Below are 24,532 nucleotides of genomic sequence, written 5' to 3' on the forward strand. Positions count from 1 at the left end.
ATTTTATCTGATTACATGTGATATGCTCAAAAAGATTATCAGACTTCGAAATGCATTCCGTTATTTATTAGTAGGCAATGACAATTTATTCAGTTTTTTTATGTTTAATTATAAAAGTACTAAATCTAAGTTACAGTAGATTCTTCTTCTGTCTATAATATATGACAATTTGAATATATTTTTCATATCATTTGAAGCTTAGCAGCTGCTTCTGCTGTGATTTAAATATAAGGTCGCAGCGAAGAAGTAATCGAAATCTCGTACAATCAGAGTAATATTTCTATTAAGTAGTTATAAGGCTCTAAAATAAATATTAATCCTCTGGGTTCTTAAAATAAAAGCACTAGTACCTTACAATCGCATTGATTAAAATTGTGAACGAGTTTGCAAAAAGACGACTTTCACGATATTCTTTATGCTCGGCCCAGTTTCATTGGAACACTTGCCAGAATCATTGAATTACGGACTTTTTATAATTTTAGATTTTTGTAGAGGATACAAAAGGTTATTTTAAAAAACCAGTTTATATAATAAACTGAACTGAATTGTCATATAATTTTCACCTCATACTTGCATTTAGGTGTAAAATTATGAGTTTTTTTTAGAAAAGTGGATAAGTGGACTCACCTGATGTGATATTTAATATATTATATCATTTTATTGCCAGAGGGCTCAATGCTAGAGGGCTCGCGATTGCGTGTGTATCGTCTTTTCTCGAAGGACTCTAAGTCGAATTGGTTAGGAAATACTACAGTTTATAAATTTAAATCTGTAATACTTAAGACACTTAAATACTTTAATTTTGTAAATTTATTACTGAGTATTACCAGAGCTATATAACTTTATTATAATAGATATGTTTGAATCCCAACTTGATTAAAATATATCTTTAACGTTCGTTTACAGTTGGTAAAATTCAAACTTTTGGAGTATTCTACATATATATCCGTAAAATATTGTAAATGCTTTAAAAATATGAAAACCTTGAATTTATTTATTCTTATTTTCAAATCTTTGCGATAAGACTTTTTCCATATATTAGCAGCTGTATAATTTTTTTTTATTGACATTTCATTGATTCGGTAAGAAGTTTTAATTGAAAAAATATCATTATACTTATACCAGTGTCAGTACTCTGTAACTTACAATTGATAGCTATTCCGACTTATTCGGCTTAATCGTAATAGAACCGGAATAGCTAAGCGTAAATTACCGAAATCATTACTATTCAAGGTGGAAATTGGCTACGGAAAAATAATTTTCTTGTTAAAGATTTTCCGAAAGTAATAACATTTTTAACAAATGAATAATGCAGTTTTCTATACAATATATACGTAGGTTTTCGTGACTTTGTCAGTAAAAACCAAAATAAATAGACAAAATTAAAACCCCCAGTAAGCTATTTCACAGAGGCCAAATGGGTACTTATAAGAGTTTACTATGACATAAACTTCTTCGTTTTTATTGGCTTTTAAAACTGACAATCGATTTTCAGTTTCACTAACAATTCAGTTCCGTTCTTGAAAACGGTTAATAATTTTTTTACTGTATAACTGTTACATATCAATTCAAAATTCACATCGATGGCTGGAAACGTACTGTGGAAGACCAATAGTCTATTCCGCAAGGCATTTTCTTTGACATAGTAATGAACTGTGGAATCGACTCCCAGTAGGGATCTTCCCTGTGAGATGCGACCTCCAACTATTCAATGTTACAGTTTACTCAAAGGCCGGCAACTTACCCTCTGAAAATGGGCGTCCATGGTCGTTCCACGGGATGGGTAATCCCGTAGGCTCATTAATATAAAAAAATCTACGAAATTAATAATGTTATAAGTAAATAGGTTATATTTCATTTTCCCACTTTCAAGGTTAAGTTGTTAATGTTTTTGTTGAAATAAAGGTCCTAGATTTGAATACCTAATCTGTAGGTATCAGTCGTTTGTATTTACTAGGCAGAAGCATTAACTATGTATAAATCATATAAATGTATTAGTCCAGCATCCATCGCCCATTTTTGCACTTGATTATCAAGCTAATTTTCCGTGAGTAGCTTTATTTTGATGAGACGCCCAATAATTTCCTATATGAAACTCTCGATTGTGGTAGCTAACAGAGGTAGCAAGGATAAAATATGTTGATTTGATGATTCTCAAATATTTATACGATTATATGATTAACTTACATAATAATTTTTATCTGTTAATTATTAGTCGTTATTTTAAAGTATTTGTTGATTACAAACGACTAAGTCATGAGTAAAAGTCAATTTAGCCTTCTAAACATAACGATTATGTAGCGTTGTTTCGCAACTCCATTAGCATTATTTTAATAACTCTAAGCTATCTTGATGAGTTTGTACCCACTCAATTAACACTATAAACAAAGTGCTCGCTCTCAACTCTAATCTTGATCAGTCTGGAAACTTATGGTTTAAATTTCCCATCTTAGATGTAAGTTTCCCTTGTTTGTATTTTCACCTAAAGCTTACTAAGTTTTCCTATGTTAAATAATTATTGTGCTGTTATATCGAAGGTTCGCTTGCGTCCGTGTGATACTGGTTTGTAAATTTATGATTTTTTTCTGACTGCACAAGCGATATATTTAAAAAAAATACTTGGTCACGGTGACCATGCACGCTGTAAAGCACGCGAAACGCCGAAAAAAGCTATGCATTATTATAAATTTAAAATAATTATACATTTATAATATACATAGCTTTTATCCGTTGAAAAAATTTTTTCTTTAAATGTGTAAAAGTTATGTTTATAAAAGACAAGTAATATATTACAGAGATAAAAATACGTGCGAAAATTATTATTATTATCTTAGATATAGATACATTATATATATTTATATCAATTTTACGCCCCTGCATGTGATGCACCAGAGAAAGACGTCAATACCTTTTATGAGAATATCGACGCAGCACAAAAACTAGCTCATGGAAAAAGAATTGTTATGGGAGATTTTAATTCAAAAATTGGCCAAGTTGGAGGTGACTTTATCCCGGACAGGGGCCGCATCTTAGTTAAAATTGTATTTATATCTATTTTATTTAATTTATATATAATATAATAGGATGTGGAAGGTTTCCGGCATCAGAACTGTCAACACCGTAGTGATAAACTCCGAGTAAAATTAAGTGAAATAAAATAGTAAACGTAATTTGTGGCTGCTAGTATCCGTCGATACAGTACTGGGACCTCTGGAAGTGACTAAAAAACAAACAGGGAAGTGTGATCACTGGAATCCACCGTAAATCTACAACCACAATATCAACTATTGTATTGGAGGTTAGAAAACACAAAAACAACAAATTGTTACTCAGTGACACTTGCCGTAAACGTCAAGTAATCTGACATATCAAACAGTGTTGCCATTTGTGAGAAATATTATATAGCCATATTCTACTATTACGTTCCGCTACACGTAAACAACAAATATAAGATGGAAGGTCAATTCCAAATATTATTTGAAAAAATTAAATTAGAGATGCATAGTCAAAACGCTGAATTGAAGGAGTCTATAACAAATAGTATTATGGAAAAAATAGATGATAAACTAATCCCTATAATAGAAGAAAATAAGAACCTGAAAACTAAAGTAGAAAAACTAGAAAAAGAAATAGATTATCTTAAGAGGTCTGAGAAAAACAATAATATTATTATATTCGGCTTAGACGAAAACGAAAAATCCTCTTATGAATTAATCTTAAAGCTCAAAGATACCTTCAACCAAGATTTAAATATTAAAACGGAAGAATATGATTTCAACAAAACTTTTCGCTTAGGAAAAATAAAGAAAGAGAGCAACAAACCGAGACCGATACTGTGCTCGTTTACAAGCAACTGGAAAAAGACTGAAATTTTGAAAAATAAAAACAATCTAAAAACTATACACATTGCGGAAGATTACTCAAAGGATGTGTTACAAAAAAGAAAGGAGCTGCAAGCCAAGTTAACTGAAGAGAGACAAAAGGGCAATATAGCATATCTGAAATACGACAAACTTATTGTAAAAGAGAACAACTACAGCCAAGAGAAAAGGAAAAGGGAAATATCCGCTTCACCCTCTTCAGGTAACAATCAACCAAAAAAGCAACAAACCGAAAACGCAATGAAGACTAACAGGACAAATGCTTTTGATCTAATGCGATACAGATCCAGCTCCTTATCGAACATGCCTATTACTAATAAAAACCAATAGCAACTCAAGAACGACAAACGGAAACCAAAACCAAACAATAAAACAGCCAACAAAGAAACAAAAAACAACGAACTCCCCCAAGCCGACTGGTCCTCGAGGGGGAAAGCGACCACAACCCTCCAACATATAAAGACAACAACCACCAAAAATTAGTAATTTACATAGCATCCCTCAATGCACATTGAGAAAAGAAGAAAATCTTACGGAACTGAATGGAAAAGGTTGGAGGAGGCCTTTGCCGACTGGCAAACAGATCTAGGGAAGATAACAAAACAAATACTACACTAAATTTAAGCATAATATAAATCTTTAGAATTTAATGTTAACTTAACAAATCCATGTACCTAATTGATCTGAATAAAAGGCTATTATTATTATTATTATTATTATTAGGATGTGGAAAAATAAAGGCTTATGATTATTATATAACATATATCTTCTCAGTAGCATATATGTACTGTTTAATAACATAGTACAAAATTACTTGATTTACAAAGACATCACATTATAAATAATATAACTAACTTTAAGATTTTTAGCATCTATGAAAGCATTCCATGAATGACGTGTATTGACGCCCTTTAATTGAAAGCTTCAGACTCGTTTCCTCCATTTCCGGCGTCCTGAAGGTATTAGAGACAGCGTTATATCACTGTCAACTTCTTTCTACCGCCTAATAAGCAAAAAATAAGGGCACGCGGCAGCCAAAATATTGAAGATGTAATGGGAAATATTTACGTAATTACATGATTTATTTCTTCATCTATACTTTGGAATTACATAAAAATAACTCGGTATTTCATATTATAATTTGTTTTGTTATCTTGGAAGTGTTGTGAAAATGTATGGTGAATGTGGTAATACACAGTACAGATTTTTATTTTATTTTTTACTTCTGTAACTTTAATGACGTTGTGGTTTATGACATTTTCCTTTGAATTATTATTATCCAGAGGGAGGGCAAAACTTGCTGAGTTTCTTTCCCATTCTTCTTAGAACCAGGCCTCCTGGTAGTTTTGCGAACGTATGGCGTAGTTTTGCTCTTTCGCGAATTTTGTAAACTTTTCTGACATTCATAAGCATGCCCTAAGACGCATCTAAATTGAATAAATGACTTCTGATTTGATTTGGTAATTCTCTCACCAATATTAAATTACATTATCAACATATAGCATGGCTATAAAACTTCAGGACACAATCAATAGAAGCAAAAATCCAAAAGAAAAGTGTTGCGAAAATGGGACCAATTATTTCCTTTTTGCAGCCTGCCTTTGTTTATTGGAACGCTTTGAGATAGTGCGTTCAACCATCGGACAATGCCCAGTTCCAGGGCTTGAATTGTGACGGGTTTTCACTATATTTTAATATCACACACACACCATAAATCGGGATCAACTATTCGTTCTCACTGTGTGTGCGTGCTTCTTCGCAATGGCTGCGGTTTCCAAGATCTTTTATTTCATCAGTTCGACTCATTGTTTAAATATGTTTTAAGCATGGTGTATTCCAGTTAAAAATGTCTCGTAAACATACAACTTGGTGTTTAGTCGTCACTGGCGTGGAGAATTTCTTGTTAGTTTTTGATTTTAAAATGTAAATTAAGAATCTAAAATTCTATTAATTATAAATTATATGAATTTTGTTTTAAGTTTAACATTTAGTATAAGCTAACTATATTTTCTACCAACGACTTAAACAATGAACACTGCATGAACGATGCACTTTGAAAACAGATTCTGTGAACTCTTATATGTTTCCCGTTAAAGGTTCAGTGAGGCGAGAGACCGTTTTGCTTTGACAGATATTTGGCTCAGAGTTGAAATCGTAATGATGTCGATTCAGCACTTTTCAACCAATTCACGTATACTTTTTAGACTTATGAAACACTTTTGAGTGAAAATATTTATCGGTTATGTTAGTATAGTGAGCAGTGGCCTAGTGACTTCAGCGTGCGACTCTCATACCTGAGGTCGTAAGTTCGATCCCCGGCTGTGCACCAATGGAGTTTCTTTCTGTGTGCGCATTTAACATTTGCTCGAACGGTGAAGGAAAACATCGTGAGGAAACCGACAGGTATTAGACCGAAAAAGTCGACGACGTGTGTCAGACACTGGAGGCTTGCCTATTAGATTTAAAAATGATCATGAAAAAGAATCAGAAATCTGAGGCCTAGAAGACCTAAAGAGGCCTATAGCGCCACTGATTTATTTATGTTAGTATAGTGTGATGGTAAGATATCTGATCTGAAGATATCTCCTCCAAGGTTTTTAAGTGCTTAACTGAATTTCTTTTTTTATAGGTAAGAAGATGTATTAAGTGACAAGGTCGTAAGTTCGATCCCCGGCTGTGCACCAATGGAGTTTCTTTCTATGTGCGCATTTAACATTTGCTCGAACGGTGAAGGAAAACATCGTGAGGAAACCGACATGTATTAGACCGAAAAAGTCGACGACGTGTGTCAGACACTGGAGGCTTGCCTATTAGATTTAAAAATGATCATGAAAAAGAATCAGAAATCTGAGGCCTAGAAGACCTAAAGAGGCCTATAGCGCCACTGATTTATTTATGTTAGTATAGTGTGATGGTAAGATATCTGATCTGAAGATATCTCCTCCAAGGTTTTTAAGTGCTTAACTGAACTTCTTTTTTTACAGGTAAGAAGATGTATTAAGTGACAACGTTATCTAAGGTAATCTATATGTCAAATACATAAAATTAAAAAAAATATATAAAAGAATGCCATCGTATTTTAGCTTGCACGTTACTTGGTGGAACATAAGATCTAGGCTAAGGTTGTTCACCTCTGCCTAATATATTACGTCCATTTTTACGTTTAGGTCCATCCCTAAATTTTCTATAGATAACACATAATTACTATACCAAACCCAAACACATAAAATAGTATTTTTATTATTTTGTTGTCACATTAGTTAAAATAAGAAGCGCAAAATTTCCTTGCTACAATGTAATAAACAAAACACAATCTCTGAACGTCAGAAAATCTACTAATTTAAATCAATCATCAAACAGTGTAGGCAAGTTTAATATAAGTGCAGATAGTTCTAAAAAATATTAAAATACTGTGAGGAATTTGGTCGTGTTCACGTCAAGGTCGGTGTACAAAGAGGCGCCGAAGCGTTAAGCTTTCAAAATTAAGTGCATAAGCACAGCAAAAAGCTTTACAATTTGACACGGCTCGAAATATTTTTTTTTAAATGAAGGTGTGTGAATGTTGCTGCAAATAAAGGTGTTAAACAATTTAACTTGATACATTACGCGATATTATCTTAATATATATATTTCTTGTGTGCGTGTGTATGTGACTGAACTCCTCCTAAACGACTGGACCGATTTAGACGAAATTTTTTGTGTGTGTTCAAGGGGATCTGGGAATGGTTTAGATTCACAATTTTGTCCGCTGGACAATGTTTTTTTAATTAATTTTCAATTTATTAGTTGTTGTTGATTTTTGAATGTTTTACATTGGATCCGACAGACGGCGCTACCATCGCAGTGTCAAATTTTAAATAATATTCGAATTTTAATTTTAGTCTGTCCCGAAATTTAAAAAAAGTTTTGTTATCATTGTGTTATATCGTGTGTGACCATGTGCTGGATCGTTAGATATTGTCATAACATTTGAATAATAATTTTCATCAAAATGGCTTATTAAAAATTGAATTTTTGAAATTAAAGACGTGTAGACAGGACAACGTCTGTCGGATCCGCTAGTATATAAATAAATACGTCGTTAGTTTTCAGTAGGCCATATTCTGCCTTGTACATAAATTTTGTCCTAAATTACTTATCTTCTTGTTAAGACTACTCTCACTTCATAGATGATGCCTACAGAAGTGAAAAAAAATCATTTTTCTTTAATATATATGTATATATATGCTTGTGTTCAAACATCACGTTTTTTCTAACATGAATTTCTAGTCATAACACAAGTAATGATTCTTCGAACTGGACGTCAAACACACTCTTCCTAGCAAGTACCCTTGAATCGAGTGTCAAATACACTTGTTTTAATCGATGTCCAAGAATTGGTGCCTTCTTTTAAGATTACGTACATGGCAAGGTCCAAGGGATATTTTTCATAAAGTCGCTTTTAATCTTTAATTTTTTTTATTTGTATACTGTTACTAGGAGACCAAACCGAGCAATGCAAATATGGTAAGACATTTTAATTGTCTAGCACTTGTACCATGTTCATAATTGCATTGTATCAGTAAGATTACATAATCTGAAATTATTTAGATCTTTTTAGGGAACAAATTTAAGACTAATTTATTAATGTGAATGATAAAATGTCTAAATTAAAATTCTAAAAAAAATAAAAAAAATATAGAGAGTTTTAAAACAAATATAACTGTAATTAGATAATTTTAACATAAACTGCTAATTTAGATTCAAGATATTAAGGTAACCGTACCTACCTTATTAAATTAACTGTATAGCATGTTATAGAAGCTTGTAGAAACTATTACATCAGAACAACGGCCTGCGAAGATGAATGGGCAGTAAAATGATGCTTTATTAGCGAACCACTCAAATTTCCCTATTGCCCCTTCCCTTAATATTATTGTACTTTTGGCAGTTTTCACGTAAATTGAAATTGTTCTTTATTTGAATTTTTCTTATTAAAAGCCTATATACGAAATTTTGATAGGGTAATAAAAATGTCTATATTAAGGTCTTTTCATACACTATTATTTATTTTGATTTTTTTAGAGTTCGTGAGCTTCAGGCTTATGGCGGAACATAAAATATAAATATACACTTTTAAAATTAAATGTTTAAATCATAATAAGTTATATGTAAAGTAATATGTAAAGATTAACTACACTTACAGGCAACGTACTGAACTGTGTCCATGTATTGCTACGAATAACGTCGTTTGTACCCCTATCCAATGGAAAGAAAAAATAATCACAGAATTTTGTCTCTCAACAAATAATTTCAAAATGATTAACTTAGAGATATCTCACAGTCTTTTTGTCTTAGTGTTTAAAAAAACAATCGCTCTTTTGTTTGAATTACATATATAATCAGTCAATAGCGTTCTGATAAGACAGTGGTCGCAATGCAGCTTTCAGCTTTCAGACGCGCGGTAAGCCGTGACATGAGAGCACGTCCTAGCAATTACGAACGCGAACGCGAAACTTTTAAGTGTTAGTGCTAGTGTTGTGTAGTGAGGACATTTAAGTGTCGAACAGGTAAAAAAGTGAATTCGAAATTTAAATTTAAAATTTGTTCTATTTATTTTTAGGCGATCTCACACTTATTTAGTTACATAAGAACTTTAAGTGCGATGAAAGAAATATTTAATTTATTATCCAACTGAGAATGGATTTATGACTCTCCAGATGAAATGCGTTTACAATGAGCTTGATTGAGATTTCATACATTTGAAATGGTGTATATGCGTGTACACGTAATACCCAAGTTGAAATTTGTTTCTATATTTAAAAAAATATACAAGTATATCAGTCATTGAGATGCTAACCGTAAGGTTCACCACCAGCCACAGGGATTATTTATTTTACACATATTTGTGTGTTTTAAAGTATTTTAAAATTTCAATTTAAATATTTTAAGATGTTATTCAATTAACATACGTATAATATTTTATATATACAAATGCTATGTTGATATCATTAAGTAAATATTGGTTTTCGGAATGTATGTTGTCTATTTTTATACTCTTGGGTAATGTTATTCTAATCCGACAACTTCTTAAAAAATCAATATAAAAATATCAGTTCCTTTTCAATATTATTATGAAAACAAATATTATAAAATATCACGCAAGTTTCATCTAAAATGAAAATCTAATTTTATAATTCATAAAACGTTCACCAATCTAAAGAGATTGATTAGTATTTATTTAAGATTATTCTGTAGATTGGATTAAATTTCCTTCGGAGATTATTTCTCGAGATTAGTGTCAAATGAACCGAACCATACTTTATAAAATTTAACTCGGGATAAAGATGAATTTATAGGATGTTCTAGAGACTAGACGCGCGACTTTTCAATCCTGTGTTAGGTTTGAATTATTTGTACGCTATTAACATTAATTCAAGGAATCGATGAATTACTTGCCGTCATCATGCCCCATGTGGGATGGGATGATGAGGATTTTATGCGACTTACTATTTTATCAACGGTCTAAAATCCTTTTAGCATTAGCAATAATTCTAATAATTCTAAAAATTCAAAAATCATATTTTATTAATGTAGGTAACACAATGTACACTAATGAACGTCAAAGAAATAACTATACATTAAATGCTTCTTATGTTACATTTACTGCCAGTTCTGAAATCAAAAGTGTAGAACGGAAAAGAAAAACTGGCAATAAACTCTCCGCCACTCTTTTTAATCGCCAATTTTTTTCTTTTACACAATGTTTGTAAGGATTTGCAACCATTGAAACCATATGACATCTTGAGTAATAAATGCAAAACAAAGATTTGTCCTCCATCAGCAGGACGCATGGTAAAATAGGAGCGCGCATTTACATTCTCGTGGGAAAAACACGCAAATACACAGTAGAAACAACTTATATCACCGCATACACGAATTCAAGTACGACAAGTCACCACTTCACGAGTATATGGCATGGACAGCCATCGGCCCGCTCGCCATACTTTAGGGAGAGAGACAACCCAACGCATGGACACCGCCACAAAAAATGACCACCGCATCTTATAACTTTATTAAGTTGAAATAACGAAAGAAATTGACGTTTATTAATGAACTATTGACATGTTTTCGTATCTGGTATTTTTCTATTAAATCGATATTAAGCTCATTAATTATACGATAGATCAACGATCAGTGATTGATTGATGATAGCGTTCTCTGCTTTTATATGATCATTTTAATAAATATTTCTCATTTTCCCACGTATACTAATAATAATAATAATATTAAGCCTCTTATCCTGAACTGCGTTCTTTGTATAGTGGTGTCTGTTTATTTATAAAATATCTCTTAGTTCAGTGTGCCTCTTGTCAAAGGCCTCCTCTAACAATTTCCATTGTAATCTGTCTCTAGCAACCCTTCTCCATTTTGGGCCCGCCGCCAGTTTCAATTCATCTTCCCATCTCCTGCTTTGTCTCCCTCTGTTCCTTCTCCCATCTCTAGGGTACCAGTTTGTTATTATGTTGCTCCACTTCTCTTGTGTACCGCGCAGCATGCGCCCAGTCCATCTCCACTTCAAACTATCTATTCTAGTAAGAACATCTATGTAATAGATGCACGTATACTATTACGATGTAAAGTTCTAACCCTTGAGGTGCTGGATTCAGCGCTATTGGAAAAAAACATAGTCACATAGAAGCTTTCCTTACCAATTCAACATTTACGATAATCTTTTTTCACGAGAAAAATATTAATCTCGAATGGAACCGACAAATTATGTTACACTGTTAATGTTCAAGATCCATTTTTCTCTTTCACGCCTCGGAGAATGTGTCTTATTTCTTGAAGAGATTAATAGAGTTGTAGCTTCACACCTTATATTATAATAACAAGTAAAAGATAATACGGAAGATTCTGGCGAAATTAACCGGATTTTTTCTCTTAGAGCAAATGAGCTTTAATGATATTTCTTTAAAATGGTTAAAGTACTTGCGTGTAAATGTAATACGTAGTGCCTAGAAATAATTGTTTCCGCAAAACTGGGTACCCCAATCATTATTGGTTATTTTTCGTGGAATAGTTGTATATTATCAGTAAACCTTGTTATCTACGCTAGTTTGAGGGCAAAGTGATGCGGCAATTTCGATAATTAGAATCGATAAAAACTACGTTGATTTACTTTTTCTCTAATATAACAAAAGATCTGATTCATACTTAACAGAACCGAAAGATTTTATTTTATTTCCCAAATTATATAAACTTGATATGAGTTTCAAAACCATTTCATATATAATGCTATATCTACAATAAAACATTTGTGTAATATACCTACTAACTAACCTTACAATTTAATAATAAAAATATATTATTAAAAGGAGTCCCTTTAGGCAAGCTTCCGAAGATACTGGCAGCGTTCCCCCTTTGAATAGCTAGACTAATTCAAATTTCCCAAATTATATGAAGTCGCCTTGCTTACCGTCACCTGCTTATATAAATCCATTAAAAAAAAAAGAGTTTTCGACGTCTACAGATGTGACTAAAATAGAACAGAAAGACAATACATGTACCTAAGGTCTGACATATTTCTACTGTATCACTGTTAAGATAATATTATTTTCATGACATGATAGTAATACTAGGTAGATAATTTCCTTCTCTTTTTCCAATAATTTACCCACTTACCATAAATTTGTGTGTCTCTTAATCAGGTTTATGACAACAACAAACAATAGTTTTATAGTTATTTTTGTGGTAGCTTGTTATATATTTTTGCTATTTTTAAATTTTTTGTTCTAGTTATGCGTATGTGTAAAATTTGTGTGGTGTTAAACTTTATAAATACATAAAAAGGGTTATACATAAAAAGTTAACCATCGATAAATATACGGTGCGCATACTATATACCAATCGGCTGTAAATTGGCTGGAACATGTAATAGTACCTCCGATCGCAGCCTCACTAACCATTAATCTAGAAAATATGTCTTACCTTCCAAGTTCCTATTTTTACTACAATCAATTGGTTTAAAAAATATTTCCCTATATATAAATGTCATTTCAAACAGTAGAGCTTTTTAATGGTATTGGTTGTGATTACAATTTCGTTACAGGAAAAATATTGTAACCCATTATTTTAATGGCATATATCTAATGAAAGATAATAAAGATATAATATATATATATATATATATATATATATATATATATATATATGTTTGTTTTTTATTTTTGTTAATAGGATGTTTTAAAATATTTGAGCGCCTTGATACAAATTATCCTGTAATTTAAAACATTATATTATCTCGTGAACGTTATATTACTAAATTAGCACCTCATTTAAGGCATACAAAGGCCTGACTTCTGGCAGTTGAACATTTAAAGAAAAATATTATATTATATTAATAATAAAAAATAAGAAAAATATTATATTAATAGTAATTTATAAAGGAATGATAATTCAGTAGTAATACCCAAAATACTTACATTGAAAGCCTGAAAGTAAGTACAATTAACATGCAGCATGTGTGTACTTCACAACACTCAAAGAAAACTCGAAACACTTGGAATTTTCTTTTAGTTTCTTTGAGACTGTTTCATTTTCCATTTTAAATTTTGAGCCGTTGTTATTTCAGCTTCTTTGAATTTAAATTTAGGTAAATAAGCCTGCTTTCAGTTCTTTTGTAATTTATGTGTTTGCGTTATTATTTTAAAGAAATTTGAACTAATTTGTATGAAGTGTATGGGGAATATAATCATTTTACCTATTTGGGACTAAATTGCGATAAATGTTTTTTTTATAGAGCAGGGCAAACGGCTCAAAAGCAGGAGGCTCATCTGATGTTAAGTGAAAATCTAAAAATTGCAATCACAACAAATACCATTATAAAGCTCTACTGTATTAAATAACATTTATATATAGAAAAATATTTTTTAAACCAATTGAATGAAGTAAAGAACTTAAAAGGTAACACATATTTTCTAGATTAATGTTTGAAGTATTATAGTCTGGTCATCCTTCTACGCCTGCAAACCCAATACAATAGTTTTATAGGTTAGCAAACCGGGGTGGACTTACACAAGAAAAGAAGAAAAAATATGTCACAAATATGATGAATAGGAATATATGAATGACGTGGAATCAGTGATACCATGATGATGTTCCAAAATAAACGTATTTTTTTTATTTCAACTAAATCGTGTTGTAAATGATAATTAATAAAAGTTGAACGGAAATTGCTCGTGAGTTTTATAATTCTATTTATGTTTGAATTAAGAAAATTTATGATTTAAAAATGTCTGCAGCGATTTCCGGCGTTGAGATCAAACAACTCTTTGTGAACTTATGGCATACTATGATGTAAATTAGTTTCTTCAATAGAAAATTAGCTTTCGTAGAATATGATAGATAGTTATGCTATATTAATTTTTTTATAAAAATGCAGCGTATTGAGATAAAAGCTAAGAATCATAGTCGTCACTGTATGTGTTTTTAAAGAAATACAGAATAATAAATTTAACAATAGTACAAAACAGAACAAAACGCCTGAATCGTTATGGATGAAATTAGACACATATTTTTTAATCTTATTTCTAATAACTAGAATATACACTCACAATAGCACATTTATTTTTATCTACTATATCTGAAACTTTATGATTCCCATGGGATATATTATATTATATCCAGTTAAGGCGTAATTTGTTGTATAGAAATAAAATAATAATATAAAACATACAATAGGTACTGAAATGGTTTTTATTAGTACTTTTCTACTTTTGATAATTTTAATAATTATACTTTAATTAAAGGAGGTGGAATTAAAACATTGAACGTAACAAGTGAATGGAATTTGAATTTCGAATGCTATTCTGAAAATTAGGCAATCGAATTATTGCTCCGACCGATTGGGATAGTCAAAATTATCGATATACTTCAAATATCTCACAGGCTTTCAGTAAACTCACGGTAAAGAATTGCACTTTCAAGTTTCAAGACATATTTCTTTATCCTGTGTTATTTGAGTAATTTTACAAAACTAAGTACTATTTGTTATTTTATTATTGTAAATTATTTATTGACTTCTTGTACTTTACCGTCTAAAGGTGTTTCTTTTTTTATTGTTCCAAATTAGAGTCATCTGGAAGAAATCGCTTATTGATATATCGATATGACCGACCGTTACCTAATAACTTATGTAACCTGATTTTTATATGTAGACATACATACATACATATGTATAAGGTAACAAAGTGTAAATAAATAAATAAATACTTTTTATTTTACTTATCCAATTCTGCTGTTATGAGCATAGCTACCATTCTTGTTAAAGACCTATGCAGCACACAAAGTTAGCTTTGCACTCCAAAACAAAAAAAAGCCAGTGCTGCTCTTGCGTCGTAGTTCGAGGTTTTAATATCACCTTTATATGTCCTCCGATTTATGCTTCCCTGACAGTCTTTATTTTTTCATTAAGACTGGTACAACACATATATAACGAAATACACATCCACACAAAGGAAAACATTTTGCAATAAAAATAAAACAGTAGTGGTACAACCTATTTAGGTCTAGGCCTCAGATTTCTGAATCTATTTCATAATCATTTTTGAATCTAATAGGTAAGTCGGTGATCAGCTTCCTATGTCACACACGCCATCTTTTTGCATCTAAGACATGTTTACTTATGATGTTATCCTTCAACGTTCAAGTGAATGCTAAATGCGCATTTAGAAAGAAAGCCGGTGATCGACCCTACGACCTCAGGGAGAAGACGCATACCAAAAAGGGCAAGGCTAACACTGATCTCAATGCAATGGTATGCAATTATTTATTAACAGTAATAATATGACTAATAACTAACCATGGTGTGTCAACCAATATGTATATTTCAGCAATATCATACTTGATAGGTTAGGATAAAAATATTTGTCGATTTCTTTATCTTTAAACGTCGAATGACTAAATTATTTATTGATTACAACTTACAAAAATAAGTTTTAAAATTGGGTTATGTACTGATAATAAATTATGTAGGTTATTTAAGTTCTATGTTAATATATTTTAAATAGTATTTATATACATTTAAATAGTATCGCTTTTTTGAAAATCTCATATTATAAATCTGAATTTTATATAATACTTGTGGTAAAAAGGAAACTGCACAACCACTTTTGTATATACAAATAAAGCAACTCTCTTCTCAGAATAAAACCATCTTATATTTAATGGCAATGAAGGAATTCTAATTTCAAATTGGACATTACTCAAAATTCAATTTCCAAAAACAATTTGTTCGCTCGTAAAGTAGAAAGAACATTAAAACACACATTAGACGAAATAATCTTTGGATCTGTATAATTCAATTTCAAACCCGTTTTTATAATTAAACGTTCGTGACAATTTTATGTTAGGTATTTTTATCTTCATGCGTCCCTTTTTTCGCATTCATGAGGGCTAAACTAATTAAATGTTCCTTTTTGTACTCATTGCCATGAAAACATGACGACATTTCTCTTTGATATTTTTTGTCATAGCCACTCCCAATACTTATAATATATTACTATAATGATTGTTCGATTTTTAAATATTGTTATGAATTGGCAATTTTCTTAGAAAAATAAACGACTGTTCCTTTGTCCAAGATTACTTTAGAAAGTGTCAACATGTTAATGTTGTCTCCCCAGTATCAATAATTGGCTAAATAAATAAGACTATATGCACATACGAAACAATTGACTTATTTATTTATTTATTTAGTAATCCTACAGCTAACATAAATTATATATAATTACAAACAAATACACTGAAAATATAGCCAAAGATGGAATACATCATACATTTTACAACAAAAAGGTTCAAAGATTTACAAAAGGGAACAAACAAACAAAAAGTATACAATACATTTAACTAAGTGTGATTCAATTTATTTAAATAAGCCTAATTTTTCTGTGTTGTGTGTTGCTGTAAAAGTGAGGGTATGTATATAGGCTGTGCTCATGACGCATAAATACAGTAAAAAATTTACGCATTAACAATAAAATCCTATTGCATAACATACTATATAAAATCAAGTAAACAATTATGTTCTAAGTGCCAAACGACTCATTTTTATGTAAACCGTTTGGAACAATAAGCAGCATTCAATCGAGTATGATTTGGCACATACGAAATACAAATACGTGGAACAATGCCAACATTCATTCCTTGATTTCACTGAAGCCTATGAATATCATATTGTTACGCAATCATGTACTTAAGGCATGTACTTGCCTTATATAGATCCACAAATTAAATTATTAAATTGGTATCAAAATGAAAATAAGACTGATATGGGCTCTAGTGTTCCATATCTTTCTGTATGGAGTAGAAACCATCTTGGCTCGAGAAATGCAAAGGATCGATGCCTTTGAGATGTGGTGCTGGCGGCTAATGCTCAGAATACTGTGGACTGCCAAGCGCACCAATACATTAATCCTGACCCAACTTCGCATACGAACTCGCTTTGCATACAGTGAATCGTATCAAAAGCCCAAAATCATTAAGATCAAGGCTCCACCATCACACAGCACAGCCAATTTAGTTATTACTCAGTTAAATGTATTTATATAAATATTTTTATTGTTTTTTCCCTTTTGTATGTATACCATCTTTGGCTAAATTTTTAGTGTAAATGTTTGTTGTTATATATAATTTTTTTGCTGGTTTATTACGAAATGAAAAAGGATAACTTCGTAATAAACCAGGATAATGTGACAATAAGGATAATATTAAGAAAAGAAGGATTTTGCATCGCCATCCATAGTCGTTACGTTCGTAATGTGGATCGCAGCTTTACAACTTTAGGATAAATAAATAAGAAAGATTACTATTAATACAGTGCCTTTTACAATCGATACCTTTTATTCATTGTTAGTTGCCTTATAAATGTCTAATAAAAATTTAATTTGTAATTTTATCAACACTGGCAATTTTACAATTATTTTATTTAAAAGTTTTCATACATTTAATTTTATTGTAAGAAATTTCTATAAAGAAATATGTTACCTTTGTATACTCCGAGAGAGGCCTTGACAACGTGCATTGTCTACTTCATCTATCGGAAACACTTCTCAAATGCATAAATTAATTCTAACAACAGACTGCGGGTTCATGAATATCATGTATGCATGCTCAGAACTTAATTCAAACTAAACATAAATTTGTATTATGGATATAAATTGTCGTCAATCATTGGCGTCTAAGACACGCCTACCGATGTTCCTGGACTAACGAGCAAGTTTTAATTTTCATTAGGTATCTTGGGTAAAAATTTACACAAATCTAAGTATGTAGTATTAGTATTAAGTTGTGGGCTAGGCTGATAATAGGCTCAATTCGATTGGCTACTTCCCTAACTTCTTTTAAAACTCTCCTGCATAATTATATCCTATCCTGATCAATCATGACTTGTGTAGAATTACACAAGTCATGATTGATCAGGATGATGATATAATTTTGTATTCAAATTTAAATTCAAAAATCATTTATTAATGTAGTAAAATGGTTTCAATTTTACATTTACTGCCAGTACTCAAATCAAGGGCGTAGAAGGGAAGAGAATAACTGGCAATTTTATGATTACTGTGTAGTTTAAGAAAATGTAAATCCTATATTTGAATGATTACTAATAAATATATTACTACTCTACAATGTAAACATGTAACAAAATAAGATGTCTATCACCGTTGAATTATTTAATTTAGAGATGCTTTACACTTAGCTTGTGTCTGAAGCAATAAATTGTATTACCAACTTCATATCATAAGAACCTTTTACAGTATTTCACTATGTATACGAATCGTATATGTCACGCATTTATCTCAATATATCCATCCAATCTGTAAGACGCGTTGAAAATAATTGTTATTTCTAACGTAAAAGGGAAAATAAAATTTGTACCAGCTTCCACTCTGTACCGGTGAATAGTCGACGTTATTAATCTTACTAGAAGCCTATCTTTCACGTATTGAGATATGTTATATTGTTAATAGTCCATTGAAATGTTACATTTGCTGAACATTTGTTAGAGGACGCAATTTTATTTAACCTCAAGTTTGTGGGGTTCGCACCCTTATCCCCCCCGGTCGCCATCTTGGAAAAAGGGGTGAAAACACGATTTTGGCTATATCTCCTGAACTTATTCATCGTACGTAAAATTTGCAAAGACATATTTCGTAGCAAATCGCTGTGCCTACAATTACCTGTCTATTTTTTTTTTATAATAAATCCAATATATTAAAAATTATATTAATATTTATATATATATATATAAGAAATTAAGTAAAAAAAGGAAAAAAAAACATCCTATTTTGCTTATTAATTTTTTTCTTTAGATTTAATCAAAAAATATTGTCAGAACAATTATCTAGAAGATCTCTTTCTGAAGATGTTCCTCTAGATTTTTTTAAAATGTTAATCGAAAATGCTGTTACATCCCTCCAACCGTTGACCGATGTTCGTCAATGCAGCAAACCTTACTTTTAGCCAAGCCAAAATAAGATATATTTCACTGTTTGTCGGTCATCGATATATTGGTGCGCTTTCTACGGTATTCTAAGCATTCGCCTTTATCACTACATCTCAAAGGCCCCGGCTCGCCCATGAATATTGTTAATAAAAATATTACCGATGTAGTCGGGGCGTAATTCCCGACGCGTTAAATAATATCAGTGAAATATAAAGTCCCTGGACACTATGGCAGGGGAGTAGAGTGAAAATTATTAAAAAAAAAAAAAAAAAAATCCTTTGCCTTTCTCGAGCCAAGATATGTAAAACGTTTAGGACTAAAAAAACATAGATTTTTCGACACAAATAAATTAGAAAGTGCTTTTTATTTGTAAGTGTATGTGTGATGTTGAATTAGTGAGCAGATTCGTGAATAGTGGGGATTTGAACCCACGACATTTGGTTTAGCATACTCACGCTATACTAAATATGTAAAAACTTTTTTGAATGTAATTTTATTACGTTTTGCCTGAAGCCACACGCCGAACATTCCATTTATCGTTCTGTCTTAAATATTCCTTAATATCGTAAATATTTCGGCATATATTCGGGCGCCTAAATACCTTATAAGAGATTTCCATGCTTCAGCTACTGAAAGTAAAATGAGTTTTCGTCAGAATACTTTTAACGCGAGAAAAGTCTACAAAAGTGTTCTTAAAATTTTCAGTGGTATTTTTGTTTAACAGCTTTGAAAGGCTAAAATTCTAACAAGCTTATTGGAATCCATTTTGGAGAACACACTTTGGTATTTAAAGAAAACACTTTTTAAATGAATTGAAGCTGTTTATAATTTCTTTATAAATTCAGAACATTCAAAACCTTCAGTAATTTCTGTCAAAAACCCTTAATCTTTTAGTCGATATCAACTCCGGGGAAATAAATACAGATATTATAACTTTTGCTTTTTTATTCTATAGCTGTTATACTTTTTGACATTCAACACCTTTTGTCTTCAGTCACCGTGACCACGCACGCTGTAAAGCACGCGTCGGGAAATTATGTTAATTATAAGTTTATAATAATATATTGCTTATAAAAAAAATAAAAAAGTGATTTCTTTATAACCAAAATATTGACTATAGCTAACTTCAAGGTGTCGGTTTTTTGTGACGGTGTGCAAGCGCATCGTAAAAAGTTACTCTCATCATTTTTACCTTACGCGCCAAAACACTAAAATATTGACTATAGCTAACTTCAGGGTGTCGGTTTTTTGTGACGATGTGCGAGCGCATCGTAAAAATTTACTCTCGTCATTTTTCCCTAAAGCGCCAAAAGATAAATAACATCAAAATTTATAAATGAATTATATAGACAAAATACAAACTTTAGAAAATACTCTAAATATTCCATAAACTAGAGAGATAATATTTATTGTTTAACTCGAAATGTTTGTTTTAATACGGTAAAAAATACATCACAGATTACTATACAATAGTATTCATTATCTATCGCCACATAAATAACAGAATTATGTCAGTGTATTTTAGGTTTAAAGTTGCACCAGCCCTATTTAATGAAAGTCCATAGAGCATACTAAGCCAATTTACAATATATCCACGAGCTACTAATTACAAGCTAATGAGTACCTTGTGATCTGAAATTAATAGGATTATATTTATCCAAAATAGGTAAACATCACATAGTCATATTATTATTGATCATGATTATTATACTACCGATATTTAACTTCCTTTAATATAGGCCAGGTCTACAGCGCGACTCCTATTCCTGAGGTCGTTGGTTCGATTCTCGGCTGTGCACCAATGTACTTTATTTTCATATGTGGATTTAATATTAAAAATAAACGAACGTCTTGTATGATGATTGGCTATTTTAAAACAGTATCGAGAGTTTTTTACACCGGCTTCTTCTCTCGGCCTACAACATCTATCTTCTTTGCCGATGAATAGGGATGTCTACCGATTCAAATTTAATGACGTGGAATAAGTAATAGTCTTATATTCATTAATTAACATTTTTATTTTTATTTTAATGGTGAATAAAAAACCTTTGGAGGAAACGGCTTGTCTTACACACAAAATGTCGATAGCCGTATCCACACCGGACGATCCAAAATGGATCGGCGATCCCGCGATCTACGATCCAAGATCGCGATGCGTCGAGCGTGGATCATACGAGGCCGATCCGACAGCAATCTTTTGAGATCCTGACTGGCCCCTCCAACACGCTTCAGCCGATCCATACTGATCCATACTCAGTTGAACTTAGTCTGGCTATGGAGTCTCTCTCTCTCTTTAGTCGGCAGCTCATTTCTGAGCGTCGTGGTCAGCAACGAAACATTTAGCGCGGACTATCTGCTTCCACCGGTTTCTGTCCAGCGCTTCTCTTATAACATTGTATAGCTTTGAAGACGATGAGTCTTTCACTTGATCGGTCCATCTGGTTGGTGAACGGCCACGTGATCTTTTGCCTTCTGTGTTACCAACCACGATCAGCTTCTCCAAGTTCTCATCGCCTTTGCGCATTGTGTGGCCGAAATACGATACGATTCGCTGTAGGCATACGGTAGACAAGCGAGTTCGTATGCGAAGTTGGGTCAGGATTGATGTGTTGGTGCGCTTTGCAGTCCACGGTATTCTGAGCATTCGCCGCCAGCACCACATCTCAAAGGCATCGATTCTTTGTCGTTCTCGAGCCAGGATGGTCCACGTTTCTACTCCATACAGGAAGATAGGGAAAACCAGAGCCCGTATCAGTCTTATTTTAGTTTTGATGCCAATTCCTCTTTTCTTCCAGATGTTGCCTAAACGTGTCATGGCATCCTTAGCCATGCCGATTCGCCTTTTTATTTCGGGGACAGAGCTGCCGTCGTTGGAGATCTGGGATCCAAGATATATAAAGCGGTCTACGATATTAATTCCAGGAATGTTACAAGTGACACGTGGAAGCTTACTGGCTCGATCCACTAACATCAGTTTAGTTTTTGTTCTGTTCACTGCGAGGCCTATGTTTGTGCTTTCTAACTCGAGTCTTTGGAACAGTTCTTCCATATCTTCCATGGATGTTGCCAGAAGAACCGTGTCATCAGCATATCGTAGGTTTGCTATTCTCTTTCCGCCTACTGCAAAACCCTTCTCCCAATTTTCCATTGTCTTCCGAATAATGTACTCTCCATATATGTTAAATAGTGCGGGTGACAGAATGCAGCCCTGTCTCACACCTTTTTTTGTTTGGAACATATTGGAGTATTCAGTGCCCATCCTGATGAAGGAACGGTTTTCTATGTACAAATTCTGTATTAAAGCTACGAGGTGTTCAGGAACTCCCATCTCAAGTAGAACCCTCCATAGTTTATCCCATTGCACATAGTCAAAGGCTTTTGTATAGTCAACAAAGCATAAGATCACGGGAGTGTTGAATTCCCTACTCTTTTCAATGATTTGGCGAATGTTAAGGATTTGTTCCCGCGTTCCTTTGCCTCTAACGAAGCCTGCCTGCTCCTCAGGTATTTGTCGGCTAAGGTAGTAATTAAGACGTCGGTTAATTACATGGAGAAGGATCTTACTCGCATTAGATATCAATGCTATAGTTCTGTAATTCCCACAGACTTTAGAAGAGCCTTTCTTGTGCAGAGGTATAAACACCGATTCTGTCCAGTCATTTGGCCACCTTCCAGACCGCCATATGGTGTTGCAGATCTCGATTATAGCCTTTGTACCTCGGTGACCTAGGTTTTTTAATATTTCGGCTGTCACACCATCTTTACCTGGCGATTTGTTGCACTTGAGAGCTTTGATGGCATGCTCAATTTCAGATGGTAGAATATCAGGCTCTTCTGTTGCCCATGAGCTGCTCTTGCTAATCCCTTCAGCGTCATATAGTTCCGCGCAGTAGTTCTTCCAGCGGTCCAACACTTGAGCCACATCTGTAATTAGACGCCCATCTGTACCTTCGATAGCACACGTTCTTGGCTTACGAGTACCAGTCAGTTCTTTTACTTTTTGAAAAAGATATCTGGATTCGTTTTTCAAAGAGTGCTGTTCGATTTCGAGACAGATTTCGTTGATGTGATGTTCATAGTCTTTCCGACAGTAAAGTTGAACCAGACGGCTTAAATCTGCATACCGTTGCTGATCTTCTAGCGAGCGAATACCATTTTCCTTTAGTTCCCGTCTCTCTAGGATGACTTTGGCCGTCTTTGGTGTTATGAAATCTTCTGGCTATGGAGTATGTGGTACAAAATCTAAGTATAGAAATACACAGAATCCCAGATCTGGCCTCTGAAGAGTTTTTTAGTAAGTTGCGTGTATAAGACACAGTCTATTGACGCAAGTCGTTACAGTTAAGAATCGCGGCTCTTCAAGGATCATCAAGATTCTATTTGCTCATATTGCTATACCCAAAGAACATTTAAACTTAAACAAGCCTCATTTCAAAGGTTCATTTGCTTATCACAATTGTATCGTGCAATAATAAAATCAGTTAAAAAACAAAGAAACTTTAGTTACGTCGAAATTTAAGTGTTGCGTGTCAATAGTCTTTAAATCCCCCTATTTACGTTTCGGGAGAATGGCCGCATATCATGTTAACCCTAGGGAAAACCACTTGCCAAAGTAACATTGATTTTTGTAACGATGTAAGGTTGCGTAATTTAATACAACAGATAACAAATATTTTTTAGATTCTTTCTTATAATATAATGATAGTTATGTTCCATGGCTCTTAGATTCATATTGAAACATAATAAATATTTATATTTGCGGAATTTAATAAGCAAATCGTCAATTAGTGTATGAATATACGATATCAATAAAACTTTAAAAAGCCTAATAGAACGTACCAATACTAAAAAGGCCGGAAACGCACGCCCTCTGGCATTGAGTGTCCATGGGCGGCGATGATGCATACCATCAGGTGAGCCTCCTGCAGCCTCCAGGGGTTTTTCACCATTTTTATTCTAAAAAAAATGTGTACGTTTCCTACTAGTGTACACACATAAGAAGTGAAACTTCTTTATGACCTTATTTTCCGAAAAATGATCTACTATATGTAACTTTACAGAAATTGGTAAAATAAAGTTAAATTAGAGAATTTCTAAATGAAATAAAAAAACTAAATATAAATTCTGAAATATATTATATATTCTTTTGTAAATTAATTAACTA

At 32.5% G+C, this 24,532-nt stretch overlaps 1 protein-coding gene across 1 annotated transcript in view; it reads left to right on the top strand.

The window, feature by feature from the left end:
- Positions 1-9,337: 9,337 nt before the first annotated feature.
- The window catches only part of LOC110993001 (calcium/calmodulin-dependent 3',5'-cyclic nucleotide phosphodiesterase 1), a 175,992-nt gene continuing 160,797 nt past the window's right edge, over positions 9,338-24,532 (top strand). The window contains exon 1 of the mRNA XM_045630444.1: positions 9,338-9,430. The gene's annotated coding sequence lies outside the window, so the exon portion shown is untranslated. The remainder of the gene's footprint in view (positions 9,431-24,532) is intronic.

The sequence above is a fragment of the Pieris rapae genome, chromosome 12 (genome assembly GCF_905147795.1).
Source record: "Pieris rapae chromosome 12, ilPieRapa1.1, whole genome shotgun sequence".
NCBI classification, from domain to species: Eukaryota; Metazoa; Arthropoda; class Insecta; order Lepidoptera; family Pieridae; genus Pieris; species Pieris rapae.